The sequence below is a fragment of the Phalangium opilio genome, unplaced genomic scaffold (genome assembly GCF_054372755.1).
Source record: "Phalangium opilio isolate 3A_F unplaced genomic scaffold, DU_Popi_V2 ptg000060l_1, whole genome shotgun sequence".
Classification (NCBI taxonomy): Eukaryota; Metazoa; Arthropoda; class Arachnida; order Opiliones; family Phalangiidae; genus Phalangium; species Phalangium opilio.
The window spans coordinates 906874-921154 of record NW_028324177.1 but is presented as its reverse complement, the minus strand read 5'-3'; the positions used below and the strand labels follow the sequence as shown (position 1 = coordinate 921154).

Genomic DNA, 14281 nt, shown 5'->3' with positions numbered 1-14281 from the left:
GTGCGAGTGGTACCGGGTTCAAATCCCGCACGGACCCGAGTTTTTGCCGAAGTAATTTAGTGACTATTTTAATGCAACTAACTACGGGGTAGACCTATGAGTTGAGCATTTTTAGCTTCAAACATTGTCCGTTGGTCTAGGGGTATGATACTCGCTTAGGGTGTGAGTGGTCCCGAAATAAAATCCCGGACGGACCCGAGTTTTTGCCGAAGTAAATTTTCGACTATTTTAATGCAACTAACTACAGGGTAGACCTATGAGTTGAGCATGTTTAGTTACACACATGGTCCGTTGGTCTAGGGGTATGATAATCGCTTTGGGCGCGAGTGGTCCCAGGCTCATAAACCCGGACGGACTCGATTTTTTGCAAAAGTAATTTAGTGACTATTTAAATGCATCTAACAACAAGGTAGGCCTATGAGTTGAGCATGTTTAGTTACACACATGGTCCGTTGGTCTAGGGGTATGATAATCGCTTAGGGTGCGAGTGGGCCCGGGTTCAAATCCCGGACAGACCCGAGTTTTTGCAAAAGTAAATTAGTGACTACTTTTATGCAACTAACTACAGGGTAGACCTATGAGTTGAGCATTTTCAGTTACACACATGGTCCGTTTGTTTAGGGGTATGATTCTCGCTTAGGGTGCGAGAGGTCCCGGGTACAAATCCCGGACGGACCCGAGTTTTTGCAAAAGTAATTTAGTGACTATTTAAATGCATCTAACAACAAGGTAGGCCTACGAGTTTAGCATGTTTCAGTGTCATTCATGGTCCGTTGGTCTAGGGGTATGATAATCGCTTCGGGTGTGAGTGGTCCCGGGTTCAAATCCCGGACGGACCCGAGTTTATGCAGAAGTAATTTAGTGACTATTTAAATGCAACTAACTACAGGGTAGGTCTCTGAGTTGAGCAGGGTTAGTTACACACATGGTTCGTTGGTCTAGGGCTCTGATACTCGCTTAGGGTGTGAGTGGTCCCGAGATAAAATCCCGGACGGACCCGTGTTTTTTGCAAAAGTAAATTTGTGACTATTTTTATGCATCTAACTACAGGGTAGGTCTATGAGTTGAGCATGTTTAGTCACACACATGGTTCGTTGGTTTAGGGCTATGATACTCGCTTAGGGTGCGAGTGGTGCCGGGTTCAAATCTCGGACGGACCCGAGTTTATGCAGAAGTAATTTAGTGACTGTTTAAATGCAACTAACTACAGGGTAGGTCTATGAGTTGAGCATGTTTAGTTACACACATGGTCCGTTGGTCTAGGGGTATGATACTCGCTTAGGGTGCGAGTGGTCCCAGGTTCAAATCCCGGACGGACTCGAGTTTTTGCAAAAGTAAATTAGTGACTATTTAAATGCAACTAACTACAGGGTAGGTCTATGAGTTGAGCATGTTTAGTCACACACCAGGTTCGTTGGTTTAGGGAACGATACTCGCTTAGGGTGCGAGTGGTACCGGGTTCAAATCCCGGACGGACCCGAGTTTATGCAGAAGTAATTTAGTGACTATTTAAAAGCAACTAACTACAGGGTAGGCCTATGAGTTGAGCATTTTTGGTTACACACATGGTCCGTTGGTCTAGGGGTATGTTACTCGCTTAGGGTGTGAGTGGTCCCGGGATAAAATCCCGGACGGACCCGAGTTTTTGCCGAAGTAATTTAGTGACTATTTAAAAGCTACTAACTTCAAGGTAGGTCTATGAGTTGAGCATGTTTAGTCACACACCAGGTTCGTTGGTTTAGGGAACGATACTCGCTTAGGGTGCGAGTGGTACCGGGTTCAAATACCGGACGGACCCGAGTTTATGCAGAAGTAATTTAGTGACTATTTAAAAGCAACTAACTACAGGGTAGGCCTATGAGTTGAGCATTTTTGGTTACACACATGGTCCGTTGGTCTAGGGGTATGTTACTCGCTTAGGGTGTGAGTGGTCCCGGGATAAAATCCCGGACGGACCCGAGTTTTTGCCGAAGTAATTTAGTGACTATTTAAAAGCTACTAACTTCAAGGTAGGCCTATGAGTTGAGCATGTTTAGTCACACACCAGGTTCGTTGGTTTACCGAATGATACTCGCTTAGGGTGCGAGTGGTACCGGGTTCAAATCCCGGACGGACCCGAGTTTATGCAGAAGTAATTTAGTGACTATTTAAAAGCAACTAACTACAGGGTAGGCCTATGAGTTGAGCATGTTTGGTAACACACATGGTCCGTTGGTCTAGGGGTATGATACTCGCTTTGGGTGCTAGTGGTCCCGGGTTCAAATCCCGGACGGACCCGAGTTTTGCAGAAGTAATTTAGTGACTATTAAAATGCAACTAGTTAAATTGTAGGCCTATGAGTTTAGCATGTTTCAGTGTCATGCAGATCCGTTGGTCTAGGGGTATGATACTCGCTTTGGGTGCGAGTGGTCCCGGGTTCATATCCCGGACGGACCCGAGTTTTGCAGAAGTAATTTAGTGACTATTAAAATGCAACTAGTTAAATTGTAGGCCTATGAGTTTAGCATGTTTCAGTGTCATGCAGGTCCGTTGGTCTAGGGGTATGATACTCGCTTTGGGTGCGAGTGGTCCCGGGTTCAAATCCCGGACGGACCCGAGTTTTGCAGAAGTAATTTAGTGACTATTAAAATGCAACTAGTTAAATTGTAGGCCTATGAGTTTAGCATGTTTCAGTGTCATGCAGGTCCGTTGGTCTAGGGGTATGATACTCGCTTTGGGTGCTAGTGGTCATGGGTTCAAATCCCGGACGGACCCGGGTTTTGCAGAAGTAATTTAGTGACTATTAAAATGCAACTAGTTAAATTGTAGGCCTATGAGTATAGAATGTTTCGGTGCCATGCAGGTCCGTTGGTCTAGGGGTATGATACTTGCTTTGGGTGCGAGTGGTCCCGGGTTCAAATCCCGGACGGACCCGAGTTTTGCAGAAGTAATTTAGTGACTATTAAAATGCAACTAGTTAAATTGTAGGCCTATGAGTTTAGCATGTTTCAGTGTCATGCAGGTCCGTTGGTCTAGGGGTATGATACTCGCTTTGGGTGCGAGTGGTCCCGGGTTCAAATCCCGGACGGACCCGAGTTTTGCAGAAGTAATTTAGTGACTATTAAAATGCAACTAGTTAAATTGTAGGCCTATGAGTATAGAATGTTTCGGTGCCATGCAGGTCCGTTGGTCTAGGGGTATGATACTTGCTTTGGGTGCGAGTGGTCCCGGGTTCAAATCCCGGACGGACCCGAGTTTTGCAGAAGTAATTTAGTGACTATTAAAATGCAACTAGTTAAATTGTAGGCCTATGAGTTTAGCATGTTTCAGTGTCATGCAGGTCCGTTGGTCTAGGGGTATGATACTCGCTTTGGGTGCGAGTGGTCCCGGGTTCAAATCCCGGACGGACCCGAGTTTTGCAGAAGTAATTTAGTGACTATTAAAATGCAACTAGTTAAATTGTAGGCCTATGAGTTTAGCATGTTTTAATGTCATGCAGGTCCGTTGGTCTAGGAGTATGATACTCGCTTCGGGTGCGAGTGGTCCCGGGTTCAAATCCCGGACGGACCCGAGTTTTGCAGAAGTAATTTAGTGACTATTAAAATGCAACTAGTTAAATTGTAGGCCTATGAGTTTAGCATGTTTTAATGTCATGCAGGTCCGTTGGTCTAGGAGTATGATACTCGCTTCGGGTGCGAGTGGTCCCGGGTTCAAGTCCCGGACGGACCCGAGTTTTGCAGAAGTAATTTAGTGACTATTAAAATGCAACTAGTTAAATTGTAGGCCTATGAGTTTAGCATGTTTTAATGTCATGCAGGTCCGTTGGTCTAGGGGTATGATACTCGCTTTGGGTGCGAGTGGTCCCGGGTTAAAATCCCGGACGGACCCGAGTTTTGCAGAAGTAATTTAGTGACTATTAAAATGCAATTAGTTAAAATGTAGTCCTTTGAGTATAGCAGGTTTCGGTGCCATGCAGGTCCGTTGGTCTAGGGGTATGATACTCGCTTTGGGTGCGAGTGGTCCCGGGTTCAAATCCCAGACGGACCCGAGTTTTTCAGAAGTAATTTAGTGACTATTTAAATGCAACTAGCTACAGGTTAGGCCTATGAGTTGAGCATGTCTCTGATACGCATGGTCCGTTGGGCTAGGGGTATGATACTCGCTTTGGGTGCTAGTGGTCCCGGGTTCAAATCCCGGACGGACCCGAGTTTTGCAGAAGTAATTTAGTGACTATTAAAATGCAACTAGTTAAATTGTAGGCCTATGAGTTTAGCATGTTTCAGTGTCATGCAGGTCCGTTGGTCTAGGGGTATGATACTCGCTTTGGGTGCGAGTGGTCCCGGGTTCAAATCCCGGACGGACCCGAGTTTTGCAGAAGTAATTTAGTGACTATTAAAATGCAACTAGTTAAATTGTAGGCCTATGAGTTTAGCATGTTTTAATGTCATGCAGGTCCGTTGGTCTAGGAGTATGATACTCGCTTCGGGTGCGAGTGGTCCCGGGTTCAAATCCCGGACGGACCCGAGTTTTGCAGAAGTAATTTAGTGACTATTAAAATGCAACTAGTTAAATTGTAGGCCTATGAGTTTAGCATGTTTTAATGTCATGCAGGTCCGTTGGTCTAGGGGTATGATACTCGCTTTGGGTGCGAGTGGTCCCGGGTTAAAATCCCGGACGGACCCGAGTTTTGCAGAAGTAATTTAGTGACTATTAAAATGCAATTAGTTAAAATGTAGTCCTTTGAGTATAGCATGTTTCGGTGCCATGCAGGTCCGTTGGTCTAGGGGTATGATACTCGCTTTGGGTGCGAGTGGTCCCGGGTTCAAATCCCGGACGGACCCGAGTTTTGCAGAAGTAATTTAGTGACTATTAAAATGCAACTAGTTAAATTGTAGGCCTATGAGTTTAGCTTGTTTCAGTGTCATACTTGGTTTGTTGGTCTAGGGTTATGATACTCGCTTCGGGTGCGAGTGGTCCCGGGTTCAAATCCCGGACGGACCCGAGTTTTGCAGAAGTAATTTAGTGACTATTAAAATGCAACTAGTTAAATTGTAGGCCTATGAGTTTAGCATGTTTCAGTGTCATGCAGGTCCGTTGGTCTAGGAGTATGATACTCGCTTTGGGTGCGAGTGGTCCCGGGTTCAAATCCCGGAAGGACCCGAGTTTTGCAGAAGTAATTTAGTGACTATTAAAATGCAATTAGTTAAAATGTAGTCCTTTGAGTATAGCATGTTTCGGTGCCATGCAGGTCCGTTGGTCTAGGGGTATGATACTCGCTTTGGGTGCGAGTGGTCCCGGGTTCAAATCCCGGACGGACCCGAGTTTTGCAGAAGTAATTTAGTGACTATTAAAATGCAACTAGTTAAATTGTAGGCCTATGAGTTTAGCATGTTTCAGTGTCATGCAGGTCCGTTGGTCTAGGGGTATGATACTCGCTTTGGGTGCTAGTGGTCCCGGGTTCAAATCCCGGACGGACCCGAGTTTTGCAGAAGTAATTTAGTGACTATTAAAATGCAACTAGTTAAATTGTAGGCCTATGAGTTTAGCATGTTTCAGTGTCATGCAGGTCCGTTGGTCTAGGGGTATGATACTCGCTTTGGGTGCCAGTGGTCCCGGGTTCAAACCCCGGACGGACCCGAGTATTGCAGAAGTAATTTAGTGACTATTAAAATGCAACTAGTTAAATTGTAGGCCTATGAGTTTAGCATGTTTTAATGTCATGCAGGTCCGTTGGTCTAGGAGTATGATACTCGCTTCGGGTGCGAGTGGTCTCGGGTTCAAATCCCGGACGGACCCGAGTTTTGCAGAAGTAATTTAGTGACTATTAAAATGCAACTAGTTAAATTGTAGGCCTATGAGTTTAGCATGTTTCAGTGTCATGCAGGTCCGTTGGTCTAGGGGTATGATACTCGCTTTGGGAAGATCGTTGTTTGCTTTCGCGGAGTGCGGTTGTTTCTTTTCGCTCTCCGTGTTTGTTGCGTTTTACGGTTTCCTTTTTCGGCGGTCCTTTCTCTGCCTTGTTAGTCGGTTTTTTCGGCTTATTTTGTTAACTGTTATTGATTTTACGGACTTCGGCTTTCGCCCGCGAAGCCTCGGTCTCGAGGGTTTCCTTCGGGGAGTCCTCCATCATGGAGGCGCTTCGACGAAGCGTCTTCGTTGTTTGTATGGTGCAAACCACTGCTGTTGTTGTTGCTGCCGTTAAAAAATCATTTGGTCTTGATGCCATTTCGTCTGTGGTTCCTGGTACTGGAGGTTACTTTATTACGTTTTTGTCGGAGGAAGATGCTGAAGAGTGTGTCAAAGCTGGGGTGGAAATCATGGACGTCCTGTGTCCTGCTGAATCAGTCGTCTCGAGATCGGTAATTATTAAAATACATGGTTTGCCTGAATTCGTGTCCGATAATGCCGTGGTTGCGAAATTGGTCTCCCTTGGTTGCGAAATCAAGGGGGAGGTCGTTTGGCGTAAATTTGATGGATTGTATCTTGGTGAGCGTTGCGTACGCGTGGTTTTGCCCAAGGGGGTTTCATCACTTCCGTACGGCTTGAAAATCGCGGATGTTCTCGGGCGCGAAACCTTTTATCGCGTTCGCCATGAGGCGCAAAATCGGGTTTGTAACGGGTGTCTCGCTGAAGGTCACATTTACAAAAGTTGTCCGCGTAATGTGTGTCGTCGGTGTGAGACACACGGTCATCTTGCCCGTGACTGCCCAGAGAAGTTGGGTCAGGTAGCTATCGGTTCTGAACGCGACGTCGTGCTCCAGTCCGAAGTCTCTCCTGTCCGTGATGGGGCAGGCTTGCCCCCTGCTCCCATGTCCGACTATTTAAATGCAACTAACTACAGGGTAGGTCTATGAATTGAGCATGTTTAGTCACACACCAGGTTCGTTGGTTTAGGGTATGATACTCGCTTAGGGTGCGAGTGGTACCGGATTCAAATCCCGGACGGACCTGAGTTTTTGCAAAAGTAAATTAGTGTCTACTTTTATGCAACTAACTACAGGGTAGACCTATGAGTTGAGCATTTTTAATTACACACGTGGTCCGTTTATTTAGGGGTATGATACTCGCTTAGGGTGCGAGTGGTCGCGGGTTCAAATCCCGGACGGACCCGAGTTCTTGCAAAAGTAAATTAGTGACTACTTTTATGCAACTAACTACAGGGTAGACCTATGAGTTGAGCATTTTTAGTTAAACACGTGGTCCGTTTGTTTAGGGGTATGATACTTGTTTAGGGTGCGAGTGGTCCCGGATTCAAATCCCGCACGGACCCGAGTTTTTGCAAAAGTAAATTAGTGACTATTTTAATGCAACTAACTACAGGGTAGATCTATGAGTTGAGCATTTTTAGTTACATACATGGTCCGTTTGTTTAGGGGTATGATACTCGGTTAGGGTGCGAGTGGTCCCGGGTTCAAATCCCGGACGGGCCCGAGTTTTTGCAAAAGTAAATTAGTGACTATTTTAATGCAACTAACTACAGGGTAGGCCTATGAATTGAGCATGTTTAGTTACACACATGGTCCGTTGGTCTAGGGGTATGATACTCGCTTTGGGTGCGAGTGGTCCCGGGTTCAAATCCCGGACGGACCCGAGTTTATGCAGAAGTAATTTAGTGACTAATTAAATGCGACTAACTACAAGGTAGGTCTATGAGTTGAGCATGTTTAGTTTCACACATGGTCCGTTGGTCTAGGGGTATGATACTCGCTTAGGGTGCGAGGGGTCCCGGGTTCAAATCCCGGACGGACCCGAGTTTTTGCAAAAGTAAATTAGTGTCTAATTTTATGCAACTAACTACAGGGTAGACCTATGAGTTGAGCATTTTTAGTTACACACGTGGTCCGTTTGTTTAGGGGTATGATACTCGCTTTGGGTGCGAGTGGTCCCGGGTTCAAATCCCGGACGGACCCGAGTTTTTGCAAAAGTAAATTAGTGTCTACTTTTATGCAACTAACTACAGGGTAGACCTACGAGTTTAGCATGTTTCAGGATCATTCATGGTCCGTTGGTCTAGGGGTATGATACTCGCTCAGGTTGCGAGTGGTCCCGGGTTCAAATCCCGGATGAACCCGAGTTTTTGCAGAAGTAATTAAGAGACTATTTAAATGCAACTAACAACAAGGTAGGCCTATGAGTTGAGCATGTTTAGTTACACACATGGTCCGTTGGTCTAGGGGTATGATACTCGCTTTGGGTGCGAGTGGTCCCGGGTTCAAATCCCGGACGGACCCGAGTTTATGCAGAAGTAATTTAGTGACTAATTAAATGCGACTAACTACAAGGTAGGTCTATGAGTTGAGCATGTTTAGTTTCACACATGGTCCGTTGGTCTAGGGGTATGATACTCGCTTAGGGTGCGAGGGGTCCCGGGTTCAAATCCCGGACGGACCAGAGTTTTTGCAAAAGTAAATTAGTGTCTAATTTTATGCAACTAACTACAGGGTAGACCTATGAGTTGAGCATTTTTAGTTACACACGTGGTCCGTTTGTTTAGGGGTATGATACTCGCTTTGGGTGCGAGTGGTCCCGGGTTCAAATCCCGGACGGACCCGAGTTTTTGCAAAAGTAAATTAGTGTCTACTTTTATGCAACTAACTACAGGGTAGACCTACGAGTTTAGCATGTTTCAGGATCATTCATGGTCCGTTGGTCTAGGGGTATGATACTCGCTCAGGTTGCGAGTGGTCCCGGGTTCAAATCCCGGATGAACCCGAGTTTTTGCAGAAGTAATTAAGAGACTATTTAAATGCAACTAACAACAAGGTAGGCCTATGAGTTGAGCATGTTTAGTTACACACATGGTCCGTTGGTCTAGGGGTATGATACTCGGTTTTGGTACGAGTGGTCACGGGTTCAAATCCCGGACGGACCCGAGTTTTTGCTAAAGTAAATTAGTGACTATTTTAATGCAACTAACTACAGGGTAGGTCTATGAGTTGAGCATTTTTAGTTACACACATGGTCCGTTTGTTTAGAGGTATGATACTCGGTTAGGTTGCGAGTGGTCCCGGGTTCAAATCCCGGACGGATCCGAGTTTTTGCAAAAGTAATTTAGTGACTATTTTAATGCAACTAACTACAGGGTAGGCCTATGAGTCGAGCATGTTTAGTTACAACCATGGTCCGTTGGTCTAGGGGTATGATACTCGCTTTGGGTGCGAGTGGTCCCGGGTTCAAATCCCGGACGGACCCGAGTTTTTGCAAAAGTAAATTAGTGTCTACTTTTATGCAACTAACTACAGGGTAGACCTATGAGTTGAGCATTTTTAATTACACACATGGTCCGTTTGTTTAGGGGTATGATACTCGCTTAGGGTGCGAGTGGTCGCGGGTTCAAATCCCGGACGGATCCGAGTTTTAGCAAAAGTAAATTAGTGACTATTTTAATGCAACTAACTACAGGGTAGGCCTATGAGTTGAGAATGTTTAGTTACACACAAGGTCCGTTGGTGTAAGGTATGATACTCGCTTTGGGTGCGAGTGGTCCCGGGTTCAAATCCCGGACGGAGCCGAGTATATGCAGAAGTAATTTAGTGACTATTTAAATGCAACTAACTGCAGGGTAGGTCTATGAGTTGAGCATGTTTAGTTACACGCATGGTCCGTTGGTCTAGGGGTATGATACTTGCTTAGGGTGTGAGTGGTACCGGGTTCAAATCCCGGATGGGCCCGAGTTTTTGCCGAAGTAATTTAGTGACTATTTAAAAGCAACTAACTACAGGGTAGGCCTATGAGTTGAGCATGTTTGGTTACACACATGGTCCGTTGGTCTAGGGGTATGATACTCGCTTAGGGTGCGAGTGGTCCCGGGTTCAAATGCCGGACGGACCCGAGTTTTTGCAAAAGTAAATTAGTGACTATTTTAATGCAACTAACTACAGGGTAGGCCTATGAGTTGAGAATGTTTAGTTACACACAAGGTCCGTTGGTCTAAGGGTATGATACTCGCTTTGGGTGCGAGTGGTCCCGGGTTCAAATCCCGGACGGAGCCGAGTATATGCAGAAGTAATTTAGTGACTATTTAAATGCAACTAACTGCAGGGTAGGTCTATGAGTTGAGCATGTTTAGTTACACGCATGGTCCGTTGGTCTAGGGGTATGATACTTGCTTAGGGTGTGAGTGGTACCGGGTTCAAATCCCGGATGGACCCGAGTTTTTGCCGAAGTAATTTAGTGACTATTTAAAAGCAACTAACTACAGGGTAGGCCTATGAGTTGAGCATGTTTGGTTACACACATGGTCCGTTGGTCTAGGGGTATGATACTCGCTTAGGGTGCGAGTGGTCCCGGGTTCAAATGCCGGACGGACCCGAGTTTTTGCAAAAGTAAATTAGTGACTATTTTAATGCAACTAACTACAGGGTAGGCCTATGAGTTGAGCATGTTTAGTTACACACATGGTCCGTTGGTCTAGGGGTATGATACTCGCTTTGGGTGCGAGTGGTCCCGGGTTCAAATCCCGGACGGACCCGAGTTTATGCAGAAGTAATTTAGTGACTAATTAAATGCGACTAACTACAGGGTAGGTCTATGAGTTGAGCATGTTTAGTTTCACACATGGTCCGTTGGTCCAGGGGTATGATACTCGCTTAAGGTGCGAGTGGTCCCGGGTTACAATCCCGGACGGACCCGAGTTTTTGCAAAAGTAAATTAGTGACTATTTTAATGCAACTAACTACAGGGTAGACCTATGAGTTGAGCATTTTTGATTACACACATGGTCCGTTTGTTTAGGGGTATGATACTCGCTTAGGGTGCGAGTGGTCGCGGGTTCAAATCCCGGACGGACGCGAGTTCTTGCAAAAGTAAATTAGTGACTGTTTTGATGCAACTAACTACAGGGTATGCCTATGAGTTGAGCATGTTTAGTTACACACATGGTCCGTTGGTCTAGCGGTATGATACTCGCTTTGGGTGAGAGTGGTCCCGGGTTCAAATCCCGGACGTACCCGAGTTTTTGCAGAAGTAATTTAGTGACTATTTAAATGCAACTAACAACAAGGTAGGCCTACGAGTTTAGCATGTTTCAGTATCATTCATGGTCCGTTGGTCTAGGGGTATGATACTCGCTTAGGGTGTGAGTGGTCCCGAGATAAAATCCCGGACGGACCCGAGTTTTTGCCGAAGTAATTTAGTGACTATTTAAAAGCAACTAACTACAGGGTAGGCCTATGAGTTGAGCATGTTTGGTTACACACATGGTCCGTTGGTCTAGGGGTATGATACTCGCTCAGGGTGCGAGTGGTCCCGGGTTCAAATCCCGGACGGACCCGAGTTTTTGCAAAAGTAAATTAGTGACTATTTTAATGCAACTAACTACAGGGTAGGCCTATGAGTTGAGAATGTTTAGTTACACACATGGTCCGTTGGTCTAAGGGTATGATACTCGCTTTGGGTGCGAGTGGTCCCGGGTTCAAATCTAGGACGGAGCCGAGTATATGCAGAAGTAATTTAGTGACTATTTAAATGCAACTAACTACAGGGTAGGCCTATGAGTTGAGCATGTTTGGTTAAACACATGGTCCGTTGGTCCAGGGGTATGATACTCGCTTAGGGTGCGAGTGGTCCCGGGTTCAAATCCCGGACGGACCCGAGTTTTTGCAAAACTATATTAGTGACTACTTTTATGCAACTAACTACAGGGTAGGCCTAAGAGTTGAGCATGTTTACTTACACACATGGTCCCTTGATCTAGGGGTATGATACTCGCTTTGGGTGCGAGTGGTCCCGGGTTCAAATCCCGGACGGACCCGAGTTTTTGCAAAAGTAAATTAGTGACTATTTTAATGCAACTAACTACAGGGTAGGCCTATGAGTTGAGCATGTTTGCTAACAACCATGGTCCGTTGGTCTAGGGGTATGATACTCGCTTTGGGTGCGAGTGGTCCCGGGTTAAAATCCCGGACGGACCCGAGTTTTTGCAAAAGTAAATTAGTGACTATTTTAATGCAACTAACTGCAGGGTAGGCCTATGAGTTGAGCATGTTTAGTTACACACATGGTCCGTTGGTCTAGGGGTATGATACTCGCTTTGGGTGCGAGTGGTCCCGGGTTCAAAACCCGGACGGACCCGAGTTTTTGCAAAAGTAAATTAGTGACTATTTTAATGCAACTAACTACAGGGTAGGCCTATGAGTTGAGCATGTTTAGTTGCAACCATGGTCCGTTGGTATAGGGGTATGATACTCGCTTTGGGTGCGAGTGGTTCCGGGTTCAAATCCCGGACGGACCCGAGTTTTTGCAAAAGTAAATTAGTGTCTACTTTTATGCAACTAACTACAGGGTAGACCTATGAGTTGAGCATTTTTAATTACACATATGGTCCGTTTGTTTAGGCGTAAGATACTCGCTTAGGGTGCGAGTGGTCGCGGGTTCAAATCCCGGACGGACCCGAGTTTATGCAGAAGTAATTTAGTGACTAATTAAATGCGACTAACTACAGGGTAGGTCTATGAGTTGAGCATGTTTAGTTTCACACATGGTCCGTTGGTCTAGGGGTATGATACTCGCTTAGGGTGCGAGTGGTACCGGTTCAAGTCCCGGACGGAGCCGAGTTTTTGCAAAAGTAAATTAGTGACTATTTTAATGCAACTAACTACAGGGTAGACCTATGAGTTGAGCATTTTTAATTACACACATGGTCCGTTTGTTTAGGGGTATGATACTCGCTTTGGGTGCGAGTGGTCCCGGGTTCAAATCCCGGACGGACCCGAGTTTTTGCAAAAGTAAATTAGTGTCTACTTTTATGCAACTAACTACAGGGTAGACCTATGAGTTGAGCATTTTTAAATACACACATGGTCCGTTTGTTTAGGGGTAAGATACTCGCTTAGGGTGCGAGTGGTCGCGGGTTCAAATCCCGGACGGACCCGAGTTTATGCAGAAGTAATTTAGAGACTAATAAAATGCGACTAACTACAGGGTAGGTCTATGAGTTGAGCATGTTTAGTTTCTCACATGGTCCGTTGGTCTAGGGGTATGATACTCGCTTTGGGTGCGAGTGGTCCCGGGTTCAAATCCCGGACGGAGCCGAGTTTTTGCAAAAGTAAATTAGTGACTATTTTAATGCAACTAACTACAGGGTAGACCTATGAGTTGAGCATTTTTTATTACACACATGGTCCGTTTGTTTAGGGGTATGATACTCGCTTTGGGTGCGAGTGGTCCCGGGTTCAAATCCCGGACGGACCCGAGTTTTTGCAAAAGTAAATTAGTGTCTACTTTTATGCAACTAACTACAGGGTAGACCTATGAGTTGAGCATTTTTAATTACACACATGGTCCGTTTGTTTAGGGGTAAGATACTCGCTTAGGGTGCGAGTGGTCGCGGGTTCAAATCCCGGACGGACCCGAGTTTTTGCAGAAGTAATTTAATGACTATTTTAATGCAACTAACTACAGGGTAGGCCTATGAGTTGAGCATGTTTAGTTACAAACATGGTCCGTTGGTATAGCGGTATGATACTCGGTTTGGGTGAGAGTGGTCCCGGGTTCAAATCCCGGACGGACCCGAGTTTATGCAGAAGTAATTTAATGACTATTTAAATGCAACTAACAACAAGGTAGGCCTACGAGTTTAGCATGTTTCAGTATCATTCATGGTCCGTTGGTCTAGGGGTATGATACTCGCTTAGGGTGTGAGTGGTCCCGAGATAAAATCCCGGACGGACCCGAGTTTTTGCCGAAGTAATTTAGTGACTATTTAAAAGCAACTAACTACAGGGTAGGCCTATGAGTTGAGCATGTTTGGTTAAACACATGGTCCGTTGGTCTAGGGGTATGATACTCGCTTAGGGTGCGAGTGGTCCCGGGTTCAGATCCCGGACGGACCCGAGTTTTTGCAAAACTAAATTAGTGACTACTTTAATGCAACTAACTACAGGGTAGACCTATGAGTTGAGCATTTTTAGTTACACACATGGTCCGTTTGTTTAGGGGTATGATACTCGCTTAGGGTGCGAGTGGTCCCGGGTTCAAATTCCGGACGGACCTGAGTATATGCAGAAGAAATTTAGTGACAATTTAAATGCAACTAACTACAGGGTAGGTCTATGAGTTGAGCATGTTTAGTTTCACACATGGTTCGTTGGTCTAGGGCTATGATACTCGCGTTGGGTGCGAGTGGTCTCGGGTTCAAATCCCGGACGGACCTGAGTATATGCAGAAGTAATTTAGTGACTATTTAAATGCAACTAACTACAGGGTAGGTCTATGAGTTGAGCATGTTTAGTTACACACATGGTCCCTTGGTCTAGGGGTATGATACTCGCTTTGGGTGCGAGTGGTCCCGGGTTCAAATCCC

At 45.6% G+C, this 14281-nt stretch overlaps 32 non-coding genes across 32 annotated transcripts; all 32 read left to right on the top strand.

Annotated features, from left to right (window-relative positions):
* Nucleotides 1–446: 446 nt before the first annotated feature.
* On the top strand, nt 447–518 carry TRNAP-AGG (transfer RNA proline (anticodon AGG)). Its single transcript has one exon. It is a non-coding gene; the product is annotated as a tRNA-Pro (tRNA).
* Nucleotides 519–767: 249 nt separating this feature from the next.
* Nucleotides 768–839, top strand: TRNAP-CGG (transfer RNA proline (anticodon CGG)). Its single transcript has one exon. It is a non-coding gene; the product is annotated as a tRNA-Pro (tRNA).
* Nucleotides 840–1248: 409 nt separating this feature from the next.
* TRNAP-AGG (transfer RNA proline (anticodon AGG)) lies at nt 1249–1320 on the top strand. The gene has a single exon. It is a non-coding gene; the product is annotated as a tRNA-Pro (tRNA).
* A 1203-nt stretch (nt 1321–2523) lies between these two features.
* TRNAP-UGG (transfer RNA proline (anticodon UGG)) lies at nt 2524–2595 on the top strand. Its single transcript has one exon. It is a non-coding gene; the product is annotated as a tRNA-Pro (tRNA).
* A 246-nt stretch (nt 2596–2841) lies between these two features.
* TRNAP-UGG (transfer RNA proline (anticodon UGG)) lies at nt 2842–2913 on the top strand. The gene has a single exon. It is a non-coding gene; the product is annotated as a tRNA-Pro (tRNA).
* An 87-nt stretch (nt 2914–3000) lies between these two features.
* On the top strand, nt 3001–3072 carry TRNAP-UGG (transfer RNA proline (anticodon UGG)). The gene has a single exon. It is a non-coding gene; the product is annotated as a tRNA-Pro (tRNA).
* Nucleotides 3073–3159: 87 nt separating this feature from the next.
* TRNAP-UGG (transfer RNA proline (anticodon UGG)) lies at nt 3160–3231 on the top strand. The gene has a single exon. It is a non-coding gene; the product is annotated as a tRNA-Pro (tRNA).
* Nucleotides 3232–3318: 87 nt separating this feature from the next.
* Nucleotides 3319–3390, top strand: TRNAP-UGG (transfer RNA proline (anticodon UGG)). The gene has a single exon. It is a non-coding gene; the product is annotated as a tRNA-Pro (tRNA).
* Nucleotides 3391–3477: 87 nt separating this feature from the next.
* On the top strand, nt 3478–3549 carry TRNAP-CGG (transfer RNA proline (anticodon CGG)). The gene has a single exon. It is a non-coding gene; the product is annotated as a tRNA-Pro (tRNA).
* An 87-nt stretch (nt 3550–3636) lies between these two features.
* On the top strand, nt 3637–3708 carry TRNAP-CGG (transfer RNA proline (anticodon CGG)). The gene has a single exon. It is a non-coding gene; the product is annotated as a tRNA-Pro (tRNA).
* An 87-nt stretch (nt 3709–3795) lies between these two features.
* TRNAP-UGG (transfer RNA proline (anticodon UGG)) lies at nt 3796–3867 on the top strand. Its single transcript has one exon. It is a non-coding gene; the product is annotated as a tRNA-Pro (tRNA).
* Nucleotides 3868–4271: 404 nt separating this feature from the next.
* On the top strand, nt 4272–4343 carry TRNAP-UGG (transfer RNA proline (anticodon UGG)). Its single transcript has one exon. It is a non-coding gene; the product is annotated as a tRNA-Pro (tRNA).
* An 87-nt stretch (nt 4344–4430) lies between these two features.
* On the top strand, nt 4431–4502 carry TRNAP-CGG (transfer RNA proline (anticodon CGG)). The gene has a single exon. It is a non-coding gene; the product is annotated as a tRNA-Pro (tRNA).
* Nucleotides 4503–4589: 87 nt separating this feature from the next.
* On the top strand, nt 4590–4661 carry TRNAP-UGG (transfer RNA proline (anticodon UGG)). The gene has a single exon. It is a non-coding gene; the product is annotated as a tRNA-Pro (tRNA).
* An 87-nt stretch (nt 4662–4748) lies between these two features.
* On the top strand, nt 4749–4820 carry TRNAP-UGG (transfer RNA proline (anticodon UGG)). Its single transcript has one exon. It is a non-coding gene; the product is annotated as a tRNA-Pro (tRNA).
* Nucleotides 4821–4908: 88 nt separating this feature from the next.
* On the top strand, nt 4909–4980 carry TRNAP-CGG (transfer RNA proline (anticodon CGG)). Its single transcript has one exon. It is a non-coding gene; the product is annotated as a tRNA-Pro (tRNA).
* Nucleotides 4981–5226: 246 nt separating this feature from the next.
* On the top strand, nt 5227–5298 carry TRNAP-UGG (transfer RNA proline (anticodon UGG)). Its single transcript has one exon. It is a non-coding gene; the product is annotated as a tRNA-Pro (tRNA).
* A 405-nt stretch (nt 5299–5703) lies between these two features.
* TRNAP-CGG (transfer RNA proline (anticodon CGG)) lies at nt 5704–5775 on the top strand. The gene has a single exon. It is a non-coding gene; the product is annotated as a tRNA-Pro (tRNA).
* Nucleotides 5776–7497: 1722 nt separating this feature from the next.
* Nucleotides 7498–7569, top strand: TRNAP-UGG (transfer RNA proline (anticodon UGG)). Its single transcript has one exon. It is a non-coding gene; the product is annotated as a tRNA-Pro (tRNA).
* Nucleotides 7570–7657: 88 nt separating this feature from the next.
* On the top strand, nt 7658–7729 carry TRNAP-AGG (transfer RNA proline (anticodon AGG)). The gene has a single exon. It is a non-coding gene; the product is annotated as a tRNA-Pro (tRNA).
* Nucleotides 7730–8138: 409 nt separating this feature from the next.
* On the top strand, nt 8139–8210 carry TRNAP-UGG (transfer RNA proline (anticodon UGG)). Its single transcript has one exon. It is a non-coding gene; the product is annotated as a tRNA-Pro (tRNA).
* Nucleotides 8211–8298: 88 nt separating this feature from the next.
* Nucleotides 8299–8370, top strand: TRNAP-AGG (transfer RNA proline (anticodon AGG)). The gene has a single exon. It is a non-coding gene; the product is annotated as a tRNA-Pro (tRNA).
* A 729-nt stretch (nt 8371–9099) lies between these two features.
* On the top strand, nt 9100–9171 carry TRNAP-UGG (transfer RNA proline (anticodon UGG)). The gene has a single exon. It is a non-coding gene; the product is annotated as a tRNA-Pro (tRNA).
* A 567-nt stretch (nt 9172–9738) lies between these two features.
* TRNAP-AGG (transfer RNA proline (anticodon AGG)) lies at nt 9739–9810 on the top strand. The gene has a single exon. It is a non-coding gene; the product is annotated as a tRNA-Pro (tRNA).
* A 408-nt stretch (nt 9811–10218) lies between these two features.
* TRNAP-AGG (transfer RNA proline (anticodon AGG)) lies at nt 10219–10290 on the top strand. The gene has a single exon. It is a non-coding gene; the product is annotated as a tRNA-Pro (tRNA).
* An 88-nt stretch (nt 10291–10378) lies between these two features.
* TRNAP-UGG (transfer RNA proline (anticodon UGG)) lies at nt 10379–10450 on the top strand. The gene has a single exon. It is a non-coding gene; the product is annotated as a tRNA-Pro (tRNA).
* Nucleotides 10451–11179: 729 nt separating this feature from the next.
* Nucleotides 11180–11251, top strand: TRNAP-AGG (transfer RNA proline (anticodon AGG)). The gene has a single exon. It is a non-coding gene; the product is annotated as a tRNA-Pro (tRNA).
* Nucleotides 11252–11499: 248 nt separating this feature from the next.
* On the top strand, nt 11500–11571 carry TRNAP-AGG (transfer RNA proline (anticodon AGG)). The gene has a single exon. It is a non-coding gene; the product is annotated as a tRNA-Pro (tRNA).
* A 248-nt stretch (nt 11572–11819) lies between these two features.
* Nucleotides 11820–11891, top strand: TRNAP-UGG (transfer RNA proline (anticodon UGG)). Its single transcript has one exon. It is a non-coding gene; the product is annotated as a tRNA-Pro (tRNA).
* An 88-nt stretch (nt 11892–11979) lies between these two features.
* TRNAP-UGG (transfer RNA proline (anticodon UGG)) lies at nt 11980–12051 on the top strand. Its single transcript has one exon. It is a non-coding gene; the product is annotated as a tRNA-Pro (tRNA).
* Nucleotides 12052–12938: 887 nt separating this feature from the next.
* Nucleotides 12939–13011, top strand: TRNAP-UGG (transfer RNA proline (anticodon UGG)). Its single transcript has one exon. It is a non-coding gene; the product is annotated as a tRNA-Pro (tRNA).
* Nucleotides 13012–13739: 728 nt separating this feature from the next.
* Nucleotides 13740–13811, top strand: TRNAP-AGG (transfer RNA proline (anticodon AGG)). The gene has a single exon. It is a non-coding gene; the product is annotated as a tRNA-Pro (tRNA).
* Nucleotides 13812–14281: the final 470 nt, after the last annotated feature.